The sequence below is a fragment of the Peromyscus californicus genome, unplaced genomic scaffold, assembly GCF_007827085.1.
Source record: "Peromyscus californicus insignis strain IS unplaced genomic scaffold, ASM782708v3 Scaffold_11__1_contigs__length_118956290, whole genome shotgun sequence".
In the NCBI taxonomy this organism is placed as follows: Eukaryota; Metazoa; Chordata; class Mammalia; order Rodentia; family Cricetidae; genus Peromyscus; species Peromyscus californicus.
In genome coordinates, this window is record NW_026294402.1 from 85,524,401 (window position 1) to 85,547,903 (window position 23,503).

Here is a 23,503-nt window from a genome sequence, read left to right on the forward strand (position 1 = left end):
ATTTCCCCTCTCAGCACTGGGACTACATCTGGCCCAAACCTATAGAGGCCATTACAAGCAGCCACAGTTTCTGTGAGATCATATGCGTGTTGGTTGTGCTGTGTTTAGAAGGCCTTGTTTCCTCGGTGTCTTCCATCCCCTCTAGTTCTTACACTCTTTCTACCTCCTCTTTTATGGAGGGTTCCTTGAGCCCTGAGGGGAGGGATTTAAAAAGACATCCCATTTAGGACTGAGTGTTCTAAGGTGTCTCACTCTCTACACATTGTCCCATTGTGGGTCTCTGTGTTTGTTCCCTTCTACTGCAGGAGGAAGTTCCTCTGATAATGGCTGAGCAAGACACTGATCTGATTCCCTGGTTGGTGTCAAAGATCCTACCTGATATGAAAACACACTACAATACCTTTAGTTGTAAACATGACCTCTATCCTTAATACAATTTAAATTGATTACAACATCTCAGATGATCAATAAATTCAGAACTTGGTTTTATGATTGTCTTTGTTTGTTTAAGGAGTTCTTATCTAGCATGCTCTACCAATTCACTAGCATTAATTTAGAGCTAATGACATTGAAATTCAAGCCTGTGGGGTGCTTATCTAGCATGTATACTTACAGCCTTCTTATGCTTAGAAACTTTACAAAGGGTTTCATTAGTGTTGTTTTAGGCACATTTCAAACAATAAAACATAAGCAAAACTCACAAAATACAGAAACTAGTTATTAAAATCATAAAGGAACATGTGCTTAATGTAGCAGAGCTGAAATAAGAAAGCCAAACATCATTTTGTTCTGCATCAGCTGAGAACATATCTATCAGGTAACTAAGTCTTCTCTCAGCTTTGTATATATCCATGAAATAGTTCAATAGCCACAGACACTGATTTGCAGGCCACAAACAAATTTTAAAAGGTAAGAGGATTCCAAAGTGTAAAATCTACAAATTGTAAAGATCAACTCTCATAAGCAATTTGTGGAGAGGTTCCTTTTTTTTGTACTAATTCAATCATATTTTATTAAACATTGATAATCTGTTTAATAGACAGCAATTTCTCCTGTAACTAAATATGACTTCTACATAACTTTTCAGACTTTGATCTCATATTGGATTTTTAAATGTGCCTTTGTGGGCTTTAGGGGGTTCGTTGTTTATTTTTATTTTTAACAATTTCATACTTGCATATAGGGCACTGTGATCACATTCATTCTTAAGTTCCCTCTCCCATAACCTTCCCAGTCCCACTAAATCACTCTTCCTAGCTAACTCCTTTCTGAGACTCCTGTCCTGTTTCTGTGTTTATAGTATATTATGTTGTGTTTCATATATATATATATATGTATATATATATATATATATATACATATATATATAATGTAGTATTTTATGTTGTGTTTATGTTATATTTATTTGGGTGCAAGTCTTATGCAAGTCGTCACAGCTGCTATGTGCTCCTGGTCTCAGTGGCTGGGTCATATCCAGAAGATGGTGCTACAGCACTCTTCCCCATCCTCTGACTCACACAGTTCTTCCTCTGCATCTTCAGTGATGCTCCCTGGGTCTTAGATGTGAAATGGACGTCTCCTTTGGAGCCAATCACTCAGTTAGTCCCTTATTTCAACACTTTGGCCAGTTATGAGTCCCTGCTTTAGCCATCATCCACTGCCGTCAAAAGCTTCCCTGACCAAAACTAAGAGAGGCTCTGGCTATAAACACAAATATATAGTCAGCGGTTTAACTATATATCATTTAGCAAAATGTTAGTAGTAGATTGTCCCACAGGGCCTGTGACCTCCCTAGTCATAGGCTTTTGACCAAGTCTATAATACCAGGCTTGTTTTCCCCTCCATGGAGCAGGACTGGGATCTAACTGGGAGTCGGTTTGTTACTCCTTGAACATTTGTACGACTATTGCATCAGTGGTTATGCTGTGACTGTCTGTTTTGTGTTGTAGCAGGAAAGATCCACAGCTGAGTGAGACTATTGATGACTTTTCTCCTACCTTGCATGTCCTTTTTCAGCACTGAATGGTTGCGAACAGGGAAGAAGCTTCCAAATCAGATCCAGCTTGATTTCTCTCTGTTCATCCCAAAACATGGAATATCTTCAATATTAGAGTCTCTCTGGAAAACAATTCATAAGGTGGCATCCTACCCTGAGTCCTGCGATTTGAATTTAAAAACATATCTTATGTGAAACTCTGCTAAAGCTCCCTTTTCAAGTTATTATTTTCTAATGTATGTGTGTGTACACACTCACGTGTGTGTGTGTGTGTGCCTGTGTGTGCGTGTGTGTGTGTGTGTGTGTGTGTGTGTGTGTGTGTGTGTGTGTGCAGTTTCTGTGGAGACCAGAGAGAGCATCAGGTCCCCTGGAGGTAGTGTGGTGGTATTTTACTTGTACTGAAATGTGATTTTAATTGTATGTTAATAAATAAAGTTGTCTGGGGGTCAGAGCTATTAGAGTCATAGCAAGTGCATGGCGGTGGTGGCGCACGCCTTTAAGGACCTGGAGGGCGGTACATTCAGGCAGTGACGAGGCAGTCACATGTTTGGGTTTACAACCAATGAGAAGGCAGAACAGCTAGACTATATAAAGACACACACAGGAAGTAGGTCTCTTTCGGAGAGCTCTCTTGGCTGGAGAGGATCCCTGAATCAGGAAGGGTGAGGCTCTTAGCTCTGACCTCTTGGCTTTCTTCTCTGAATTGGCTCTGTGTTTCTTATTTTATAAGACCGTTGGTTACATCTACATTTGGCGCCCAACGTGACAAGAATCCATTAAAAAATGCTTACCTTGGCTTGGCAGCAGGTCCGGTTTCCCGCCAGGGCGGCCGGCAGGTCCGGTCTCCCGCCAGGGCGGCCGGCAGGTCCCGTTTTCCACCAGGGCGGCCGGCTCCCTAGCCCGGGCCCAGGTCGGCTTGGCCTCAGGCTGGACTAACTTTGAGCTACTTGCTTAAAGCCGGTGCTACAGACAATTCAGGCCTGCCCTGCTGAACAGGGCCCCTGCCTGTAAAGCCAATGCACGTGGTTGGAGCTTAAGGTAGCCAGAGCCAAGGCTTGACTAGGCTCAAGTGGGAACACGTGGCTGGATTCAAGCTCTTAGGCAGAACTTGTGGCTACGGTTCTTGCGTGTTCTCTCTCTCTCTCTCTCTCTCTCTCTCTCTCTCTCTCTCTCTCTCTCTCTCTCTGGATTCACACCTCGGACACTAGAAGGCTGTTTTGAAATTCCCTCGGATTGGTACTGTTCTACGAGGACTTGGTAAGTCACTTAACATATCGAATATTTTAAAGGAAACTATTTAAAAGAGAAATTTTTTCCACATTTAAAAAAAATGGGTTTTCTGTGTCCATTGGAAGAAAATTGGGCTTTGTTTGCAATTTTAGACAGTCTGACAATGGAACAGCTATATGAGAAGATTAATGTTGACCGAATTATGCATTTTATTACTATGCTTATTCTCATTTTACTATTTAAAAAGATAGTCAATTTAAGTGCCAGGATGACAGCTTTAGAAAAACTTGATAAACCTGTAAAAACTCAGACAGAAGAAACGAACAGTGAAGTTGCTTCAAGATTGGATCATAGGGTTACAGAAAGAAAGCCTGTGTTCACACAGTCACCCTTAGTTTGTCCAGTAACCGTACAGCAGTTGCCTGATCAAATGACTACACAAAATATTTGGGCTCCAATTGAAATGTTAGATTTACAAAGGTTTAAGGAGGCAATAGTATCTTATGGCATGCATTCCCCATATGTAAAGCAAATGTTAAACTCTTGGTCAACATATAATAGGACTGTACCACAGGATTGGCGGGAGCTGGCACAAGCTGTTCTTGAACCCAGTCAAAGGCTTCAGTGGCTAACTTGGTTCAAGGATGAAGCTAAAAACATAGAAAAACAGTGGAGGGATAAAGGAATACAAGTCTGCCAGGATCAGCTTATTGGAGAAGGTCAATATGCTTCAGCACAAGCACAATGTTTATATGATGTCCAAACCCTAATTTTATGTCGAACAGCAGCCTTGAATGCATGGGACAGAGTTGAGGAACCAGGAAAAAAACTGAGTCATTTACAAAGGTTGTACAAGGCCCAAAAGAATCTTTCACAGATTTTTTACAAAGACTGGCTTCAGCAGTAAAGAGAATGGTCCCGGATTCAGAAGCTAGTAAGATAATAATTGAATCTTTGGCCTTTGAGAATGCGAATGCAGCATGCAAAACAATAATCAGGCCGTTAAAGGCAAGATCTGCACCTTTGGAAGATTGGATTAGAGACACGGTTAATGTTGAAGCTCATGAGCATGATGATACGTGGGTAGGAAAAGCAATTTCAAGAGGTTTGAGGAATGTTAGATGTTTTGGATGTGGAAAGCAAGGACATTTGAAAAGGGACTGTAAACAGGTCATTCCTAGAAACAATGTTTCTTCAAGGAACAATGGCAACAGACTGCCCCTTCCTTCTGGAGTATGCAGAAGGTGTGGTAAGAGAAAACACTGGACCAACGAGTGTAGATCAACAAGGGACAGACAGGGTAATCCTTTGCCTCAGTCTTCGGGAAACTCCCAGAGGGGCCTCATGCAGGCCCCAATAGCAAATCCAGTTCAAACCTTTCCTGCAATCGTAGAGGAAACCCCAACTCAGAGCAATTAAATAACCAAATGCCTATTGGAATAAGTCATGCTGGTCAGGATGATGAAACAGAGAGAATAGAAAATTCAGGAGAAAACATAAAGAAAATTTTTTGGCAAACTTCTATTAATGAACAAAGACCAAAATTATCGATAAAAATAACTGGTGTTTTGTTGTCTGGTCTGGTAGACACAGGTGCGGACGTTACCATAATTGCACCAGAATTTTGGCATCCAACTTGGCCTCTTCAGGAGGTAAACATTCAACTGTTAGGAATTGGGACATTATCTCAGGTGAAACAGAGTGCAAGATGGCTCGAATGTATAGGTCCAGAAGGACAGAGAGCAAAATTAAAACCATATGTGGCTAACATAGCTATGAACCTGTGGGGTCGAGACTTGTTACAACAATGGAATACTCAGATTAACATCCCTCCAATCTCAGAAACAAATCATAAACTAGCACATGTTTCTGAGAGAAATATTAGAAGGCATTATTCTGAGTGGTCACCAGCCATCCATATTATACAAGAACAGGGCACAACAACTGATGATCTTCCAAAGACATCAACAGCTCTGCCTTTAAAATGGTTAACAGACAAGCCTGTATGGGTCCAGCAATGGCCTTTAACAACAGAGAAACTCCAGGCTTTAGAAGAGCTGGTAGAAGAACAGTTAAATGCTCAGCATATTGAAGAATCAACCAGCCCTTGGAATTCTCCTGTATTTGTTATTAAGAAGAAATCTGGTAAATGGAGAATGGTAACAGACCTTAGAGCAATTAACAAAGTAATTCAGCCAATGGGCTCTCTACAATCTGAAATTCCTTTGCCTACTCTGTTACCAAAAGGATGGCCTCTCATAGTTATTGATTTAAAACACTGTTTCTTTTCAATACCCTTACAAGAAAAAGACAGAGAAAGATTTGCTTTCACAGTGCCTACTTACAATAATTCTCAACCAGTTAAAAGATTTCAATGGAGAGTCCTCCCACAGGGAATGTTGAATAGCCCAACTCTGTGCCAATATTTTGTACAACAGCCATTGGAAGTGATACGTAAAAAATTTCCTAAATCTATAATTTATCATTATATGGATGATATTTTACTAGCTGACTCAAATGCAGATACTTTAGAAAGAATGTTTGAAGAAGTAAAGAAAATTTTGCCTTGCTGGGGATTACAAATTGCTCCTGAAAAGATACAAAGAGGAGATTCTATTAATTATTTAGGATATAAAATAGAGCTACAAAAAATTAGACCCCAAAAGGTGCAAATTAGGAGAGATAGACTACAGACTCTTAATGACTTTCAAAGATTATTTGGAGATATTTCTCATCTAAGAACTATTGTTGGGGTAAAAAATGATGAACTGCATAATTTGTTCAAAACCTTAGAAGGTGACAAGGACTTAAATAGTCCAAGAGAATTATCACCTGAAGCTGAGAAAGAATTGGCCTTGGTAGAAAAGAAAGTACATGAAGGGCACGTGGATCGTATTGATCCAAAGCTGGATTGCATTTTGGTTATTTTACCTTCTAGGCATTCTCCAACAGGAATATTAATGCAGAGGGAAGATATTATATTAGAATGGATATTTTTACCAAATAAACCAAATAAAAAATTAAAAACTTATGTGGAAAAAATCCCTGACTTGATTTGGAAAGGAAAATTGAGACTTCGTCAATTAGCAGGAATAGACCCAGCAGAAATTGTCATACCTTTAACTAAGGAGGATATTGAAAAATTATGGACAGAAAGTGAACCTTGGCAAAGAGCTTGCAGTAATTTTTTGGGAGAAATTAACAGCAAATATCCCAAAAGCAATAGAATTGATCTTATAAAGAGAGCTGATTGGATCTTGCCTCGAATTGTACGGGAAAAACCCATATCTGGAGTTCGTACATTTTATACAGATGCCAACAAACAAGGAAAGGCAGGTTACAAATCAGAAAATTTAAGTAAAGTGGTTCAAAGTCCTTATAATTCAGTTCAAAAATCAGAATTGTATGCTATTCTGTTGGTATTAATGGATTTTTCAGAACCTCTCAACATAGTAACCGACTCTCAGTATGCTGAAAGAGTAGTATTACATATTGAAACTGCAGAATTTATCCCTGATGCTTCAGAATTAACTTCACTATTTATTCAATTACAAGATACAATCAGGAAAAGGAGTCATCCTTTATATATAACTCACATTCGATCCCATACTGGTCTGCCAGGCCCTCTAGCACAAGGCAATGATGAGATTGATAAATTATTGATAGGAAATGTGCTGGAGGCCTCAGAATTTCATAAAAAACATCATGTCAATAGTAAAGGTTTAAAAAAGGATTTTTCCATAACCTGGCAACAAGCCAAAGAAATAGTAAAGAAATGTCCTACTTGTTCCTTCTACAATCAAACGCCATTACCAGCTGGATGTAACCCAAAGGGTACTCAAAGGAATGAAATCTGGCAGATGGACGTGTTTCACTTTGCAGAATTTGGAAAACTGAAATATGTACACCACACTATCAATACTTATTCAGGATTTCAGTGGGCAACTGCTTTGAGTTCTGAAAAAGCTGATTCTGTAATCACTCATTTGCTCGAAGTTATGGCCATCATGGATATACCTGCACAAATCAAAACTGATAATGCTCCATCATATGTCTCTGTTAAAATGAAACAGTTTTTTGCTTATTACAATATAAAGCATATTACAGGCATACCACATAATCCTACAGGTCAAGCAATTGTAGAAAGATCAAACAGAACTCTAAAGGATATGCTAAATAAACAAAAAGAGGTAACAAAAACTCCCAGAAACAGACTGCATAATGCTTTATTAACTTTGAATTTTCTTAATGCCAATGAGAAAGGAACAACAGCTGCAGAGAGACATTGGATAATAGAAAAAACTACAGAATTAAATCAGCCTATATACTTTAAGGATGTGCTGACCTCAGAATGGAAACCAGGGTATGTGTTACGTTGGGGACGAGGTTTTGCTTTTGTTTCTACAGGAGAAGATAAGTTGTGGGTACCATCAAAATTGATAAAGGTTCGATTTGAACAAGCGAAACCTCTTAATTAGAGGAGGTGATAGTTCTTCAACCAGCATGAACATCCAATTTAAACTAACTTATACCAGTAACACATGTCTTTTCATTTAATCAGATAATAACTTGCCAAAAAGGAACATCCCCAAAATTAGTCTTGGGGAAAGGTTTTTGTTTTTGTCTTTTAGGAGAATGAAGGTTAAGGAATCTGAAGAACACTGGACAAATGAGACAACTGAGAAAAGGGACAAATCATCTATCCCAGGAAACAGAGTGAAACGGCGTATGGGTATATATTATCTAAAAAATTTTATGTCTTCCTAAATGTTTGTTTCTGCTTTTCTCTAAAAATTTAACACTATTGGTCTTCTAATAGTCCCAGTTCAATTAAAATTTAAAGCTGACTTTAGAGTTGGAGAATGGCTCTCTCCTTCTTTAAACTCAAGCATGTTGTTAAAAGGAAAATGCAAACCCCCTGTATCATGCCAGAATAAAAGAGCCATCTTCTGCTATGGGACAGGAGAAAAGCCAAATTAACTAAGGGACTATTCTATTACTAATCTCAACTCTTTGATTCTATTCTGATTCTTTAAAACTTTTCTTAAAGTATAAATTTTATATCAAAATTTACAAGATTAATATATATAGATATATAGATATATATACATTTTAACCTTTGTTAAGATATGAATGGTCATATAGAGTATTAATTAATTCTAGAAAAAAGGCTTCAATTAGCTGCATATATATGTCTTTGTGTTCGAGTCTCTTATCAGTTTTCTGCAGGAAATCACGGCCATGCCTAACATCAACTGAAGTCTCCAGGAAGAAGTTGGGGCCCCACAACAACAACAATTCCACGTGGACAATAATAATATCACTAAGCTGACAAACATCATCTACAGATCAGCTTTGAACTACAAGGTGCTCAGAGCAATTTTGAGATGACTAGCTGAGATGATCCAGTCTCAAAGACTACTTGAATAAGGACTTGAGATAAACCCTGAACTTTGGCATTATACACAGACTGGATAATGAAGGATATGGTTACCTTTCCTAGAATTTGACAATTAACCTAAAATTTTTCTTTCAGGATAAAGATAACTTCGCCCATACCCAGCAGGAAGCAATTTTAAGAATACGACGCCCACATTCCCAAAGAGGTGGTGTGGGGCGGGTGGTTTTTTGGTCTTTTTAATGGGTTTTGGGTCTGGGATAATTTTCATTGTTTAGGGGAGTTGGTTACAAGTTGTTGTCAAGGGTTAGGAAAAAGGCTAAGCAAAAGAGATTAGATTTAAGGTTCTTGTTTAAAAAAAAAAGAGAGAAAGAAAGAAGAAGAAAAAGACAATTACTAGTTTTAAATACTTTACATTGGATTGGATTGTTTTATATTGTATACAAATTATATATATTGAAATTGATATTGTTAGAAAATGCTATATGTATATCTCTAATTGTACTTATACCGTTCATTTAACAATGCAATTTTCTGATCCTTGAATGTTATTATTACCAACTATTAGGATATAAAGAAATGAAAGTTAGTAGTTAGACATTACAATAGAACTTGTAGTCATATTAGATATGTTTTAAAAATTGAGCAGATATATTTTAGACAGGTCATCTTCAAACCCTTCAGAGATCTACAGAATATGGCATTTAAAATGTTTTAATAACTTAGAAAATTTTTCTTTTTTGTTATGATTATGAGACATGTCGGCTCCTGGCAGTACCAATCTACTTCAGGGAAATTATGGGCATTGAAGAAACTGTGTATGGAGTTAACTTTCATTGTGGCAAAAGTTAGCCACTGGACAACAAAGTATCCTTGAGTCAACTGCTGACAAAATGGACAGACAGGACATGAAACAAAGGACTACTGATTCTTGCCAAAACAAGTGTGGTTATGGCTTTATCAAAAGGCATCTTCTGAGGCCAGGACAATATGGCACCATCCCTGAAGTGGCCTTCACAATTTGGAAAAGGTACAGTGCCCTTTTCTTCGAAGGCAGCTGAATAGGCAGTGGGCCGATGGCTTCTGATGTGCAATGGAACAGCAGCTGAAACAGTTATTCTTGAAGAGTAACTAAGCTCACACCTCGCAATAGTAAACTGGCATTTGACAGAGGGATGTGGAGAAGAACGGGATGCTAAGATGAAGCCATATATACACAGCCAAGAAGAATGGACAGCTGAATTAAAAAATCAACAACAATTTCCAGAATTTAAAATCCTGAATCATGACATGACACTAGTGGAATTCAGGTGTTTCTGGTACATGGACTGCTCTCACCCAATGTGAGGTTGAACTGTTGACCTTGTGTACATCCTACTTCACAGATGAGTCTGTCAGATATGCTAAGCCTATAGGCTGAAGATGATGCCCCAACACTGTGGAGAAACCTCAAGTGACTGTCCAGGCAGCTGGCTGTTTCTGTCAACTCACAAATTTTTTGGAAGTTGCTTGCATGCACTTTCTGTTTTTATTTTTGTTAGCTAATATTATTTCCTTCTTGGGTCTCTGAGGGAGTTGAAGATTAGGTAGTTATAGTTGAAGGTTAGTTAGTTATAGTTGAAGATTAATTAGGATAGAAAGTGAATTAGATACATTTTGGACTTAACAAAATAGGATAGATAATGAAATTATTTTCTCTGAATTTGTCAAATACAAATGGACTAGACATTGTTTAGACATTTATTACTTGTATATATTGTATATAGTCATTGTACTTTTGTATATAGTTTTTCTTTTGTTAGTTATAATCTTTTTCTTTTTTTTCCTTTTTATTAAAATAGAAAAGGGGAAATGTGGTGGTATTTTACTTGTACTGAAATGTGATTTTAATTGTATGTTAATAAATAAAGTTGTCTGGGGGTCAGAGCTATTAGAGTCATAGCAAGTGCATGGCGGCGGTGGCGCACGCCTTTAAGGACTGGAGGGCGGTACATTCAGGCAGTGACGAGGCAGTCACATGTTTGGGTTTACAACCAATGAGAAGGCAGAACAGGAAGACTTTAAAGACAGACACACAGGAAGTAGGTCTCTTTCGGAGAGCTCTCTTGGCTGGAGAGGATCCCTGAATCAGGAAGGGTGAGGCTCTTAGCTCTGACCTCTTGGCTTTCTTCTCTGAATTGGCTCTGTGTTTCTTATTTTATAAGACCGTTGGTTAAATCTACAAGGTAGAGTTATAAATATTTGTGAAATGCCAGATATGGGTGCTGGGAACTGAACTGGGGTCCTTTGTGAAAACAGCAAGTTCTCTTAACTACTGGAGTACCTCTTTAAAAGTCACATGTTTCTAGTAGATTTTCATATGGCATTTTCATGGATGTTCAGTTTGGGTTGACCCTTTATCCATCTTTACCTTTCAAATGTCCCTACCCTATCATCTTTAAAATTGTCCTTCCCTAGTGTCTTAGTTGGGGTCACCATTGTTGTGCTCAAACACCATGACCAAGGCTACTTACAGAGGAAAATATTTAACTGGGGGGGGTTGCTTACAATTTCAGAAAGTTATTCTATAATCATGGCAGGGAGCATGGTGCTGGAGCAGTGCCTAAAAGCTTATGTCCTAATCTGCAGGCAGCAGGTAGAAAAAGAGTTAGATGGGGCCTTCATGGGCTTTTGAAACCTCAAAGCTCTCTTTCGGTGACACACCTCCTCTAGCAAGGTCATTCCTCCCAGCTCTTCTTAGTCTACCAACTGGAAACCAAACATTCAAAGGTATGACCCTATGGGGGCCATTCTCATTCAAACCACCACACTTATTATTACTCTCCTTTACTTTCACATTATATGTGTCAATTATATTATATTATTATATATTATATATCACATGTAATATATTATGTAACATATTAACTCCCCTCTAAGAGCTCTACTGTTTATATTCTTAACATTATTGTATGCAATTTGAATTTCTATTAAATTAAATTAAAATCTCTCTCTTTATCCAAGATTTACAATCTATTTTTTAAATTTATTTTATTATTTGAGATCATAATATAATGACACCATTTCCTCCCTCCTTGTCCTCTTTCAACCATCCCATATACCCATCCTTGCTCTCTATGTCATGGCCTCTTACCATTGTTATTACTCGTGTGTGTGTGTGTGTGTGTGTGTGTGTGTGTGTGTGTGTGTGTGTGTGTGTGTTCCTAACTACATAAATACAACCATGCTAACTATTTGGTACTGGATTTGGTACTGGATAACTAATTATTTTTTCTCTTCTCTGGGAAAAACTATTCCTCCCACTTTTGACCTTCCTTACTTGCCTATAGTTCTTTGTCTAAGGCTGACGGCTTCCCAGTTCTCCACCCTTGCATGTTAGCTTTTCCTTGTTAGCTTGTGTATTTGGCATCATCCTTGTTCAGCTCGTGTTTAAGTAGTCATGCTGGTGAGACTATTGGTGTAGCTTCTGACATTCCTAGTGTACACAGTCTCACAAAAATCCTCTCATCCTCTTGCTCCTGAAATCTTTGGGCATCCCTCTTTCACAATGATCCCTGAGCCTTAGGTGCAGGTGTTGTATTGTAGAGGTATCATTTGGGAGTGGGTTCCTTTGGGACTGGGCTCCACAACTCTGCATTTTGATTGCTTATACTTTTCTATAACAATCTCTTTCTATTGCAAGGAGATGTTTCCTTGAGGGGTAATGACATTGATTCAGAAATAAATTGTTAAAGAAAAATAGATTTGTTTATAGTTTAACAAAACCTGGGGAGGAAGAAAGAAGTCTAATTTTCTAATTTCTCCTTAATCCCCACCCTTTGCCTGTGACTATCTTGCAATTTATAAGAAGTTATAAGACAAAAAAAAATCTAGATCATATGAGCGTTTTGCTATAATTCAGGGAATTAGTCTTTTCCTGGAGAGAAGGGATCCTGGGACCCAGACTGCATATGTATTTTTCTTTAGACTGTCTATCTCCTCTTCAGGTTCTTTGGCATGAAATAATTGCTATCTATCTATCTATCTATCTATCTATCTATCTATCTATCTATCTATCTATCATATACCCATCTATCATATACCCATCTATCATATACCATCTCTATCTATCTATCTATCTATCTATCTATCTATCTATCTATCTATTATCTATCTACCTGCTATCTATATCATGGTCTATCATCTGTTTATCATCTATTATCCATCTATTTAATATATATATTTATACATATGTCTAGATATCTCAAACTGTTATTTTTAAAAGTGACTCATGAAGTCCAATTTTACTTAATGATTTATAACGTGTTACTACTGTACAAGCCTACGAGGATCTCTCGAATTTGACTCTTATATCTTAGGAACAATTCCACATCATTTCCTCAGTATTCTTTTCTAATGTCATAGATGCTTTTCCTCCTTTTATTGAAATCAGCCACTTTCCTCCAGTACTGTGGTTTATTTTTTCAGGGAATGCTTAGGGTGCAATGTTACCTCTTTCTTTGATGCCCTTTCCCCCTTTTTTGTGGGGGGATCTTTACACACTAGTCTCCTGTTAGCCTTTAAATGTTAAAACATTGTTCTTGAGATCTTACGCTAGGCATCCTCTCTGATCACTAATCACTTCCAAAGCATGTCTCTTTTGAATGGCAAAGCTTCCCCACTCAGTTTCAAGGAGAGTTTTGCTGAATGGCTACACTGGAATTGATGTGTATAGTTTTTGAAATGGAACAGATGGTCATCGAATTAACATACTTCGATGACAATGGGGTAGATAATAAGCCTTTTCTTGGTGCACATTATCTGACTTTAATGATTTTCATATTGTAGTAACTCATCAGGTAAGAAGATTCTATTGTGGTTGCTTTCTCATTTTTAATAATATCTCTAACCATCAGATTTTAACATAGATTCATCAAGATCACAACTATGTTGCCAGATAAAATATAAAGTGAAATTTGAATTCAGGTAAGCAATTAATAATGTATTAGAAAGGATTTCTCAAAAAAAATTTAACATCCCACTGTTAGCTCAAATTCAAATTTGGTACTCTGTATACTTTACTGCTAAACCTATCAGTATGCATTAACCTTTTAAAAGTGTAGCTATAAAGTTACCAGGAAACTCACATGTTAGTTGGAAATAAAAGTAAAATTTTATTGAAATTCATGAAGTATCATTATTATTTCCATGGCTTTTGTATTTTTGACATTTTATGGATATGCCTTTCAACAATTTAATTTGCCTTTGCAGGGGTTTAAAAACTATATACAAATGGACTTAACATTTCTATAGAAATGTCCAGCATTTTCAGTGGTGTCTGGATTTAATGTGCCCCATGCTGTAAAGCCATGTAAAATTTGCAGAGGATTGCAGGTAGCAGGTGGACAACTTAAATGAACACACGTAAAGTCAGTATTTGGAAGTCTTTGCTTCCCGAGTACAGAAACAACTTGATTTACTTCTTTTCACTCTGTTTCACTTCACAGATGGTGCTTGCCTTACAAACTGATAACTTCAGCAAGTCTATCATTGCATCTTCCCAATAATAGATGCTTTATTTCGGGTCTTTGTATCCGTACCACGGTTTGGTAATGCCTCCACTACCTTAGTCATTCTGTCTTTAATATGTGTGATTGGTAAATTTTATTGTCAATACTCTAATTGCTTTGATGGTCCTTGACGTATGCCTATGGAAGATGGTAGGAGTCACTGACAAGAATTATATGTTCTTAGCCAGTCATTCCCATATCTCTTGTTCTTCTATGGCCCAGTACTCTCAGAGGAGCATATTAACCTCCCAGCAGCCTCTAAAGGTCAAGTGAACATAAGAGTCACATGCCTCTTGCTTCAAAAGCTTGAAGTAATTAAGCTTACTGGAAAGGCATGTCAAAAGCTAAGACCTGCTGAAAAGTAGGCTTACTGTGCCAGTCAGCCAAGTTATGAAGGCAAAGTGAAATTCTTGGAGTAAATTAAGACTTGGTCCAGTTAACTCATGAGTAATAACAAAGCAAAAATGCTTTATTATTGATGTGGAAAGTTTTAGTGGTTTATACACATGATCAAAATAATCAAACACTACCTCTATCAAATATGCAATATAAAGAAGACCCTAATTGTCCTTGATTCTAAGAATGCCCAAACCTATGGAAGCTATAGGAGAAAAGTTTGAGGATAAGAGAAGTTAGTGGATCCCGAGATTTAGAGAAAGTAATATAAGTAACAAAGTGACTTGAAAAGTAGGATAACTCTCTTAATCAGAGTTTCTGTCCCTATTATAAAACACTATAACCAAAAGCAACTTGGGGAGGAAAGGTAATACAGTTCATGTTACACTTCCAGATAACAATCCATCACTGGGGGAAGTCAGGGCAAGAACCTGGAGGCAGGAACTGAAGCAGAGGCATAGAATGCTGCTTACTGGCTTGCTTATTTTGTTTTATTATGCAGCCCAGGACCACCTACCCATGGTAGTACCACCACTCAAATGGACTGAAACTTCTCACATCAATCATTAATCAAGAAAATGCCCCCACAGGTTTTCCCACAGACCAATCTGGTAAGGACATTTTCTCAATTGAGTTTCAGCTTCCCATATAACTAGTTTGTGGCGAGTTAATAAAAACTGACCAGGAAAATTATGTAGCAAATTTTCATGGAAAGAACACCAGAGACAAGCCAGAAGACTTGGCCAAAGGAACTCATGAAGTGATGAAAACAAACAACAAAATTTCCTGTGTCTGGGTAGCAGCTTACTAATGAAGAGATTGACAACTAGAGTAGCGATTCTCAACTTGTGCATCAAGACCCCCTTGGCAAACCTTTATTTCCAAAACAAATTACAATATGATTCATAACAGTAGAAAAATTAGAAGTAGCAACAAAAATAACTTTACGATTGGGGTCACCACAACATGATGAACTGTATTAAAGGGTCGCCACACTAGGAAGGTTGAGAACCACTGATCAAGAGCTTTCATGGTTCTAAGTAGCAGAAGTTAATGGTTTCAATTCTTAGTTTCAAAACATCAAAGGGCAAGCTGGATGTTTTTAGAAGCTCATGTTCATTTACTATTCTGAAAACCCGAGGACGCTTAGAAAGCATACTGAAGGTACTTGCCAGTGCTCTATAATCAGAATAACAAAGCCTAGAATACAAGACACCTGTTGCTACTATGGTTCATTGAATATTTAAGAGCCACTTTTAAGAAAAATGGTATCTCACCTTTCAAAATATCACTGATTGCTAATAATGCACTGGTCACTCAAGCTGGAGATACTGTGAAAGTGACATTGACTTTACGCCTAATAACAGACCAGATATCCATCCTGCAGCCCATAGAGGTAATTTAGAATTGCATTTCCTTTGCTTAATGATATACCTGCAAGAACAGGAAGAGTGATTCTCCTGAGGGCTTTGGGCTAGTAAAATTGAACTTTATTGGAAATGATTTGCTATTCTGGATATCATTAAGAACATTTCTAAGGCAGGAGAAAGGGTTCAGCAGGTAAGAGTATTTGCTGCTTTGCTAAAGGATCCCAGTTTGGTTTCCAGAACTCACATTGGACAGCTCACAAACAATCATAATTCCAGCTCCAAAGAGATCCAACACCATCTTCTGGCCTCCCTGGGTCACCACCACACTATGGCATACACTAATACAGACATATGAATACACATAAAGAAAAGCTTCAATTTTTTATAAGAGTACTTCATAAGAAGACTTTAAAATATCAATGCAGACAGGGGGTTGGAAAAAGCTTATTTTAACTATTCTGGGTGAGATTGGAGACTTCAGGATTACAGAGAAAAGGTAACTGCATATGTGGTTAAAAATGACAAGAGAACTATAATTAAAAATGGAGTCTGAAGAGGACACTGGATTGTTGGCATCTCATGGCAGAATTTTAGAAGATAAAAATGTAAAATCTAGGCTGTGTTCCTCGTGAAGACACTCTAGAACATTATTTAAATAACAACAAAGGATTTTGATTTCCAATATTGTCTACATTTTGTTGATAACGCAGTGTCAGGATTGGAGAGGGCTGATAAAAATATGACTAGTGTGGAATAAGACTGGCAAATGCACCACGTACTACAGAGAACTCCTTTATGAAAGGAAGAGTCAATTGAAAGGCTTTTCATATCTCACTTTAAGAAATTTCTTGACATGAACTCTGTCAGCTCTGACTGGACCCAGAGGTGAGTCTTTGTTCTCCTAGTCCATCACCCCAGCCTCTAGGCTTTGGGCCCGGGGCACACCTAGTGCCCCCATACCCCACCCATTGCAGCCCCAGTTACAGTCCAGCAGGCAGGACCCCGGCAGGCAGGCCTGACCACCACTTCACCAGACCCTGTAACCTACAATTCCCACTCCACCCCCCAAATCCACCCATGCTCCAAGACCACAACTGCTCCCTGAGACACAGATTCTACCAGCTCCAACTGGACCCAGAGGTGAGTCTGTTCTCCTAGTCAATCACCCTGTCTCTAAGCTTTAGGCCCAGGAGCACATCCAATGCTCACATAACACCACCCATTACAGCCCCAGTTGCAGGCCAGCAGGCAGGACTCTTGCTGGCAGGCCTGACTACCACCATCCCCCATTGCTCCCTGTAACCCACAAGCCCCACTCTACCCCCCAAACCCACCCATCCTCTGAAACCACAACTGCTCCCTGAGACATAGACTCTACCAGCTCTCATTGGACCCAGAGCTCTGATTGGACCAAAAGCTCTGATTGGACCAAGATTGCTGATTGGACCAAGAGTGGCTCCCTGAGACATAGACACTGTTTGTAGAGATTGGAGGAAGAAAGGAGTAGATGCCAGTGCAAGAGTACATTCAACAAAATAAAGAGCAATATGGCACCACCAGAGCCTAGTGGTCCTACATGAGGAAGACCTGAACATCCCAACGTAGAAGCAAAAGAAAATAACCTTAAATATGACTTCAAAAAGATGATAGAGGCCTTTAAAGAGGAAATGAAAAATTCCCTTAAAGAAATTGAGGAAAAGACAAACAAAACATTGGAAGAAATCAATAAATTCCTTAAAGAAAGTCAAGAAAACTATGAAAAATTAATCAAACAAGTTCAAGAAACAGTTCAAGAGTTAAAAACTGAAATAGCGGCAATAAAGAAGTCACAAAATGAGGGAATGCTGGAAATAGAAAATCTGAGTAAATGAACAGGAACTACAGATGTAAGTATAACCAACAGAATGCAAGAGACGGAAGGGAGAATCTCTGACATTGAAGATATGATAGAGGAGATAGATTCGTCAGTCAAAGAAAACATTAAAGCCAAAAAACATCATAAAGTCATAGCACAAAACATCCAGGAAATCTGGGACACCATGAAAAAATCAAACCTAAATATAATAGGGATAGAAGAAGGAGAAGAATACCAGCTCAAAGGCATAGAGAATACATTCAACAAAATTGTAGAAGAAAACTTTCCCAACCTAAAGAAGGAAATGCCTACGAGGATACAAGAAGCTTACAGAACACCAAATAAACTGGACCCAAAAAAGAAGTCCCCTTGCCACATAATAATCAAACCACTAAACATACAGAATAAAGAAAAAATATTAAGAGCTGCAAAGGAAAAAGGCCAAGTAAAGGCAGATCCATCAAAATAACACCTGACTTCTCAATGGAGACTCTGAAAGCCAGAAGGTACTGGACAGACATTATGCAGACACTAAGAGACCATTGATTCCAGCCCAGATTATTATACACAGTAAAACTCTCCATCACCATAGACAGAGTAAACAAAATATTCCACAATAAAACTAGATTTAAATAATACCTATCCACAAATCCAGCCCTACAGAAAGTACTAGAAGGAAAAATCCAACCCAAGGAAGTCATATGCACCCATGAAAACACAGGCAATAGATAATCTCACACCAACAAATCCTAAAGAATGGAAACACACAATACTACCACCAAAAAAATAGCAGGAATTAACAATCACTGATCATTAATATCCCTTAATATCAGTGGACTCAATTTGCCTATAAAAAGACACAGGCTAACAGAATGGATATGTAAACAGGACCCATCCTTCTGCTGCATACAAGAAACACATCTCAACTTCAAAGAAAGACACTACCTCAGAGTAAAGGGCTGGGAAAAGTCTTTCTAGTTAAATGGACTTAAGAAGCAAGCTGGTATAGCTATCCTAATATCTAACAAAATAGACTTTAAAGTAAAATTAGCCAAAAGAGATCAAAAAGGACATTACATATTAATCACAGGAAAAATCCATCAAGATGAAGTCTCAATTCTGAACAATTATGCCCCAAATACAAGGGCACCAACATATGTAAAAGAAATATTACTAAAGAGTAGATCCCACATCAAAATCCATAGACTAATAGTGGGAGATTTCAACTCCCCACTTTCACCAATGAATAGGTCTGCCAAACAGAAACTTAACAAGGAAATAAGACGTCTAACAGATGTTATGACTCAAATGGACTTAATAGACATCTACAAAACATTCCACCCAAACACAAGAGAATATACCTTCTTTTCAGCACCCCATGGAATCTTCTCTAACAGACTAGCCAGAGAGCAAATCACAACAGACACAAGAAAATAGGAATAACCTCCTATATTTTATCAGACCACCATGCCTTACAGTTAGAATTCAACAACACAAATTACAGAAAGCCTAAAAACTCATAGAAACTGAATAATGCTCAACTGAATCACCAATGGGTCAAAGAAGAAATAAAGAAAGAAATTAAAGACTTCTTAGAATTCAATGAAAATAAATGTACAACATACCCAAACTTATGGGACACTATGAAAGCAGTGCTAAGAGGAAAGATCATAGCTCTAAATGCCTACATAAATAAGTTGGAGAAATCTCACACTAGTGATTTAACAGCACACCTGAAAGCTCTAGAAGAAAAAGAAGCAAAATCAACCAGAAGGTGTAAATGCCAGGAAATAATCAAATTGAGGGCTGAAATCAGTAAAGTAGAAACAAAGAGAACAAAGAATCAATGAAACAAAGAGCTGGTTCTTTGAGAAAATAAAAAAGATAGACAAACCCTTATCCAAACTAACTAAAAGGCAGAGAGAGAATATCCAAATTAACAAAATTAGAAATGAAAAGGGAGACATAACAATAGAAAATGAGGAAACCCAGAGAATCATCAGGTCATACTTCAAAAATCTGTACTCCACAAAAATTGGAAAATCTAAAAGAAATGGACAATTTTCTGGATAGGTACCATATACCCAAATTAAATCAAAAACAGATAAACAATTTAAATAGACCTATGACTCCTATGGAAATAGAAGTAGTCATTAAAGCACAGGGACAAATAGCCAAACAAATGGAAGCACATGAACTATGAACCAATGGCTGAGGAGTCCCCAACTGGATCAGGCCCTCTGAATGGGTGAGATAGTCGATTGGCTTGATCTGTTTGGGAGACATCCAGGCAGTGGGACCAGGTCCTGTGCTCATTGCATGAGTTGGCTGTTTGAAACCTGGGGCTTATACAGGGTCACTTGGCTCGGCCTGGGAGGAGGGGACTGGACCTGCCTGGACTGAGTCTACCAGCTTGATCTCAGTCCTCGTTTTGCCCTAGATGAGGTAGGAATAGGGGGTAGGCTGGGGGGAAGGGGAGGGGGGCGGGAGGGGAGATAACAAAGGAATCCATGGCTGATATGTAGAACTGAATTGTATTGTAAAATAAAATAAAATAAAATTTAAAAAAAAAATAAAAAAATAAATCTCCCAACCAAAACAAGCCCAGAGTCAGAGGGTTTCAGTGCAAAATTCTACCAGAATTTCAAAGAAGAGCTAATACCAATACTCCTCAAATTGTTCCACACAATAGAAACAGAAGGAAGATTGCCAAACTCTTTCTATGATGCAACAGTTACCCTGATACACAAACCACACAAAGGTGCAACAAAGAAAGAGAATTATAGACCAATCTCCCTCATGAACATTGATGCAAAAATAGTCAATAAAATACTGGCAAACTGAATCCACGAACATATCAAGAAAATCATCCATCGTGATCAAATAGGCTTCATTCCAGAGATGCAGGGATGGTTCAACATATGAAACATGTAAACAAACTGAAAGAAAAAAAAAACACATGTTCATCTCATTAGATGCTGAAAAATCCTTTGATAGAATTCAATACCTCTTCATGATAAAGGTCCCGGAGAGATCAGGAATACAAGGAACACCTAAACATAATAAAGGCAATTTACAGCAAGCCAACAATCAACATCACATTAAATGGAGAGAAACTCAAAACAATTCCACTAAAATCAGGAACAAGACAAGGCTGTCTGCTCTCCCCATATTTATTCAATATAGTACTCAAAGTTCTAGCTAGAGCAATAAGACAACAGAAGGAGATCAAGGGGATATAAATTGGAAAGGATGAAGTCAAACTTTTGCTATTAGCAGTTGATATGATAGTCTACATAAGTGACCCCAAAAATTCAATCAGGGAACTCCTACAGCTGATAAACACCTTCAGTAATGTGGCAGGATACAAGATTAACTCAAAAAAAATCTGTAGCCCTCCTATACACAAATGATAAATGGGCTGAGAAAGAAATCAGAGAAACATCGCCCTTTACAATAGCCACAAATAATATAAAATACCTTGGGGTAACTCTAATCAAACAAGTGAAAGACCTGTATGACAAAAACTTTAAGTCTTTGAAGAAAGAAATTGAAGAAGATATCAGAAAATGGAAAGATCTCCCATGCTCTTGGATAGGTAGAACCAACATAATAAAAATGGCAACCTTACCAAAAGCAATCTACAGATTCAATGCAATCCCCATAAAAATCCCAACACAATTCTTCACAGACCTGGAAAGAATAATACTCAACTTTATATGGAAAAATAGAAAACATAGGATAACTAAAACAATCCTTTACAATAAAGCAACTCCTGGAGGCATCACCATCCCTGACTGTAAGCTCTATCATAGAGCTGTTGTAATAAAAACAGCTTGGTATTGGTATAAAAACTGACACATGGACCAATAGAATTGAATTAAAGACCCTGACATTAATCCACACACCCATGAACACCTGATTTTTGACAAAGAAGGTAAAACTGTACAACAGAAAAAAGAAAGCATCTTCAACAAATGGTGCTGACATAACTGGATATCAATATGTAGAAGATTGTAAATAGATCAATATCTATCACCATGCACAAAATTCAAATCCAAGTGGATCAAAAAACCTCAACATAAATCCAGCTACACTGAACCTGATAGGGCAGAAAGTAGGAAGTAGCCTAGAATGCATTGGCACAGGAGACCACTTCCTAAATACAACACCAGTAGCACAGACACTGAGAGCAACAATTAATAAATGGGGCCTCCAGAAAATGAGAAACTTCTGTAAAACAAAGGATATAGTAAATAAGACAAAACGACAACCTACAGAATGATAAAAAATCTTCACCAACCCCACATCTGACAGAGGGCTGATCTCCAAAACTTATAAAGAACTCAAGAAATTAGACAGCAAAATATCGAACAATCCAATTAAGAAATGGGATACAGATCTAAACAAAGAATTCTCAATAGAAGAATCCCAAATGGCTGAAAGACATTTAAGGAATTGTTCAACATACTTAGTCATCAGGGAAATGCAAGTTAAACTGACTCTGAGATACCATCTTATACCTGTCAGAATGGCTAAAATCAAAAACACTGATGACAGCTTATGTTGGAGAGGATGTGGAACAAGGGAAACACTTCTCCACTGTTGGTGGGAGTGCAAACTTGTACAGCAACTTTGGAAATCAGTATGGCAGTTTCTCAGAAAATTAGGAATCAATCTACCTCAATACCACTGTTGGGCATGTACCCAAGGCATGCTAAATCATACCACAAGAACACTTGCTCAACTATGTTCATAGAACCATTACTTGTAATAGCCAGAACCTGGAAACAACCTAGATGCCCCTCAACCAAAGAGTGGATAAAGAAAATGTGGTACATGCTGTGGATATCGCTCTGTATGCTATGAATGTGTTGCTCTGATTGGTTAATAAATAAAATGCTGATTGGCCAGTAGCCAGGCAGGAAGTATAGGTGGGACAAGCAGAGAAGAAAATTCGGGGAACAGGGAGGCTGAGTCAGAAGTCACCAGCCAGACACAGAGGAAGCAAGATGTAAAAGTACCGGTAAGCCACAAGCCACATGGCAACTTATAGCTTAATAGAAATGAGTTAATTTAAGAAGCCTATCATGACTTCTTGCTATCTAGTTCTTGTATCTTAGTTTATAAGTAACATAAGTCTCTGTGTGTTTACTTGGGGCTGAGTGGCTGCAGGAGCCAGGTGGACACAGGAAAACTCCAGTTACATGTACATATATATAATTGAATATTATTCAGCTGTAAAAAAAAAAAAAAAAATGACATCATGAAATTTGCAAGCAAATGGTAATCCAGACTCAGAAGAACAATCATGGCATGTACTCACTTGTAAGTAGATAGTAGATGTAAAGCAAAGGATAATCAAAATACAGCCCACAGCTCCAGAGAAGCTAGGAAACAAGGAGGACTCTAAGAGGGATGTATGGATCACCTTGGGAAAGGGAAACAGAGGAGATACCCATGAGTAAACTGGGGATGAGGGAGAGCAATAGAGGGGAGGGGGGGTGAGAACATGAGGGAATGGGATGGTCATGCTGTGGGAGGGACAGAATAGGAGAGCAATGAAAGAGATATCTTGATAGAGGGAGATATTATGAAGTAAGGGAGAAACCTGGTGCTAGGGAAATTCTCAGGAACCCACAAAGACAACCCCAGACTATACTGCTAGCAATAGTGGAGAGGGTGCCTGAATTGGCCTACCCTGATAAT